This window comes from Triticum aestivum, chromosome 4B (genome assembly GCF_018294505.1).
Source record: "Triticum aestivum cultivar Chinese Spring chromosome 4B, IWGSC CS RefSeq v2.1, whole genome shotgun sequence".
Classification (NCBI taxonomy): domain Eukaryota; kingdom Viridiplantae; phylum Streptophyta; class Magnoliopsida; order Poales; family Poaceae; genus Triticum; species Triticum aestivum.
In genome coordinates, this window is record NC_057804.1 from 145,529,069 (window position 1) to 145,533,843 (window position 4,775).

A 4,775-nucleotide genomic window follows, 5' to 3' on the forward strand; every position below is an offset into this window, starting at 1 on the left:
ACGGCGCGGGTGGCGGGAGGTGGTGCGGGGCGGCGGCACGGCTGCGCAGGTGACGCGGGGCGGCAGCGCGAGCGGCGGCGGTGGAGGCTTCGACGGCGGCACTCGGCGGCGGAGGGCGGCTGTGGCGGCGGGGTTTGGCGAGGGAAGAGGGGGAGATGGCGGCGGCTTATAAAGGGGGCCTCGGGGGGTCCGACTTGGCGGAGGGGCAAGCCGAGGGGAGTCCCCCTCGGTCACGGCGATGGCGGCGGCTGCCATGCGGTGGCGGGAGTCCGCCTCGCGGTCGGGGAGACGCGGGCGAGGAGCTGGGCCGCGGCCTGCTCGGCTGGGCCTTCAGCCCAGTCGGGCAGGAAGTTTTTTTTAATAAATAAATTTTACCCGAAAGGAAAATTCCTAATAAAATATAAAAAAATCTAAAAATTCCAAAAACAATTTTCACCGTCCAAACCTAATATTTAGGTCACGATGAACATTTTTCTGGACTAAGATGCAATTTTCAAAAATGCAATATTTTTCCAATTCAAATAAAACAGCAAATAAAATACCAATAAAATCATAATTTGATTTTAAAATTCTTTCTCCAATATTTCTCTTGGGTTGAAGAAGTCATATTATCTTCTCTCATATATTTTTAATATTGGAAATAAATGGAGAGAAAAATAATAAAATCAAATCGATCCTTTCTCCAATTTGAAATAAATTCAAATATGAATTTTGTGAAACCTCCAACTCTCTCCTTGGGTCCTTGAGTTGCTTAAGATTTCTAGGATCTAAACCAAATGCAAGAATAATAATGATATGCATATGATGATCTATGTATAACATCCAAATTGAAAATTGGGATGTTACAAACCTACCCCCCTTTAAGATGAATCTCGCCCTCGAGACTCGGGTTGGTCAGCAAAAAGGTTTGGGTGGTCTCTACGGAGATCTTCTTCTTGCTCCCAGGTGGCTTCCTCCTCGGTATGGTGGCTCCACTGAACTTTGCAAAACTTGATGACCTTGCTGCGAGTAACTCGACTGGAAAACTCGAGAATCTTGACTGGCTTCTCTTTATAGGTCAAATCACTGTCCAACTGAATTGCTTCCAGTGGCATTATATCTCTCAGAGGAATATCGGCCATCTCTACGTGGCACTTCTTCAACCAAGAAACGTGAAACGCATCATGAACTCCTGACAATCCTTCTGGAAATTCCAGTTTGTATGCAACTTCTCCCATGTGTTCCAAAACTATGTATGGTCCCACAAAACGTGGTGCTAGCTTTCCCTTGAATCCAAAACGTTTAACTCCTCGAAGTGGGGACACACGAAGATATGCCCTGTCTCCGACTTCGTAAACTATCTCCTTGCGTTTAGTATCCGCATAACTCTTCTGCCTGGACTGGGCTACCTTGAGAATGTCGCGAATCAACTTAACCTTCTCTTTTGAGTCTTTGATTAAGTCTGGTCCGAACAATTGTCGATCTCCAACTTCATCCCACGATAAGGTGTCTTGCACCTCCTTCCGTACAAAGCTTCGAAAGGGGCCATCTTCAAACTGGCTTGATAACTCTTGTTATAAGAGAACTCTGCATATGGCAAATTGTCATCCCAACTAGATTCATAATCTAGCGCACAAGCTCTCAACATGTCCTCCAGAATCTGATTGACTCTCTCGGTCTGTCCATCTGGCTGTGGATGAAAGGATGTACTGAACTCTAGCCTGATAGCAAAGTTTCATGCAACCGATTCCAAAACTTTTAAGTAAAATGGGTTCCTCTATCTGATACAATGGTCCTCGGAACTCCATGCAGACATACGATCATGGTCTTGTATATCTTTGCCAATTTAGCACTTGTATAGGTGGTCTTCACTGCTACGTCTTGAGCTTGTGTTGGTTTTCCTTGAAGAGGAAAGGGTGATGCAGCAATAGTAGCGTAAGTATTTCCCTCAGTTTTTGAGAACCAAGGTATCAATCTAGTAGGAGGCTCCTCAAAAATCCCACGCGCCTACACAAACAAATAAAGAACTCGCAACCAACACAATAAAGGGGTTGTCAATCCCTTCACGGCCACTTGCGAAAGTGAGATCTGATAGAGATAGTATGATAAGATAAATATATTTTTGGTATTTTATAATATAGATTGGAAAAGTAAAGATGCAAATAAAAGTATATGAAAGCTTATATGATAAAAGATAGACCCGTGGGCCATAGGTTTCACTAGTGGCTTCTCTCAAGATAAAATAAGTATTACGGTGGGTGAACAAATTACTGCCGAGCAGTTGATAGAAAAGCGAATAATTATGAGATTATCTAGGCATGATCATGTATATAGGCATCACGTCCGTGACAAGTAGACTGACTCGTGCCTGCATATACTACTATTACTCCACACATCGACCGCTATCGTATTAAGTTCATAAAGAACAGAGTAACACATTAAGAAAGATGACATGATGTAGAGGGATAAACTCATGCAATATGATATAAACCCCATCTTTTTATCCTCGATGGCAACAACACAATATGTGCCTTGCTGCCCCTACTATCACTGGGAAAGGACACCGCAAGATTGAACCCAAAGCTAAGCACTTCTCCCATTGCAAGAAAGGTCAATCTAGTAGACTAAATCAAACTGATAAGTCGACGAGACTTGCAAAGATAACTTAATCACACATAAAAAGAATTCAGAGGAGATTCAAATATTTCTCATAGATAAACTTGATCATAAACCCACAATTCATCGGATCTCGACAAACACACCGCAAAAAGAGTTACATTGGATAGATCTCCAAGAAGATCAAGGAGAACATGGTATTGAGATCCAAAGAGAGAGAAGAAGCCATCTAGCTAATAACTATGGACCCGAAGGTCTGTGGTAAACTAATCACAACTCATCGGAGGGGCTATGGTGCCGATGTAGAAGCCCTCCGTGGTCGATTCCCCCTTCGGCGGAGCGCCGACGAAGGCTCCAAGATGGGATCTCGCGGATACAAAAGGTTACGGCGGTGGAACTTGGTTTTCATGGTCGCTTCTGATGTTCTCAAGGTACGCGGGTATATATAGGAGGAAGAAGTACGTCGGTGGACTCCCGAGGGGCCCACGAGATAGGGGGCGCCCAGTAGGGGGCGCGCCCTCCACCCTTGTGGCCACCTCGGCTTCTTGTTGACTTGCACTCCAAGTACTCTAGATCACGTTTGTTCCAAAAATCACGCTCCCGAAGGTTTCATTCCGTTTGGACTCCGTTTGATATTCCTTTTTTTCGAAACACTGAAATAGGCAAAAAAACAGCAATACGGGTTGGGCCTCCGGTTAGCAGGTTAGTCCCAAAAATGATATAAATGTGTAAAGTAAAGTCCATAAACATCCAAAATGGGTAATATAATAGCATGGAACAATAAAAAATTATAGATATGTTGGATATGTATCAAGCATCCCCAAGCTTAATTCTTGCTCGTCCTCGAGTAGGTAAATGATAAAAACAGAATTTTTGATGTGGAATGCTACCTAGCATAATTCTCAATGCAATTTTCTTTATTGTGGCATGATTGTTCATATCCAAATGATTCAAGATAAAAGCTTATAAAACATAAAAATAATAATACTTCGAAGCATACTAACAAATAATCATGTCCTATCAAAATAGCATAGACAAAGAAAGCTTATCCCTACAAAATCATATAGTTAGGCCATGCTTCATTTTCATTACACAAAATACTCCCATCATGTACAACCCCGATGACGAGCCGAGCAATTGGTTCATACTTTTTAACGCGCTTCAGCATTTTTCAACTCTTACGTAATACATGAGCGCAAGCCATGGACATAGCACTATGGTGGTATATGGTGGTGGTTGTAAAGACAAAAAGGGAGAAGATAGTCTCACATCAACTAGGCGTATCAACGGGCTATGGAGATGCCCATCAATAGATATCAATGTGAATGAGTAGGGATTGCCATGCAACGGATGCACTAGAGCTGTAAATATATGAAAGCTCAACAAAAGAAACTAAGTGGATGTGCATCCAACTTGCTTGCTCACGAAGACCTAGGGCTTTTTGAGGAAGCCCATCATTGGAATATACAAGCCAAGTTCTATAATGAAAATTTTCCACTAGTATATGAAAGTGACAACACAAAAGACTCTCTATCATGAAGATCATGGTGCTATTATGAAGCACGAGTGTGGAAAAAGAGATAGTAGCAATGTCCCTTCTCTCTTTTTCTCTCATTTTTTTATTTTTTATTTGTTTGGCCTTCTCCTTTTTTTTATTTGGCCTTTCTTTTTTTTATTTGGTGGGCTCTTTGGCCTCTTTTTTTATTTTTAAAGTCCGAAGTCACACTTTTATTGATTTACAACTCGAGAATTACAACTCAACACTTAGAACAAAATATGACTCTATATGAATGCCTCCGGCGGTGTACCGGGATATGAAATGAATCAAGAGTGATATGTATGAAAATTATGAGGGTGGCCTTGCCACAAATACGATGTCAACTACATGATCATGCAAAGAGCAATATGACAATGATGGAGCATGTCATAATAACGGAATGGTGGAAAGTTGCATGGTAATATATCTCGGAATGGCTATGGAAATGCCATAATAGGTATATATGGTGGCTGTTTTGAGGAAGGTAAATAATGGGTGCATGATACCGGTGAAAGTTGCACGGTATAATAGAGGCTAACAAAGTGGAAGGGTGAGTGTGCGTATATCCATGGACTCACATTAGTCATAAAGAACTCATATACTTATTACAAAAGTCTACTTAGCCCTCGAAGCAAAGTACTAC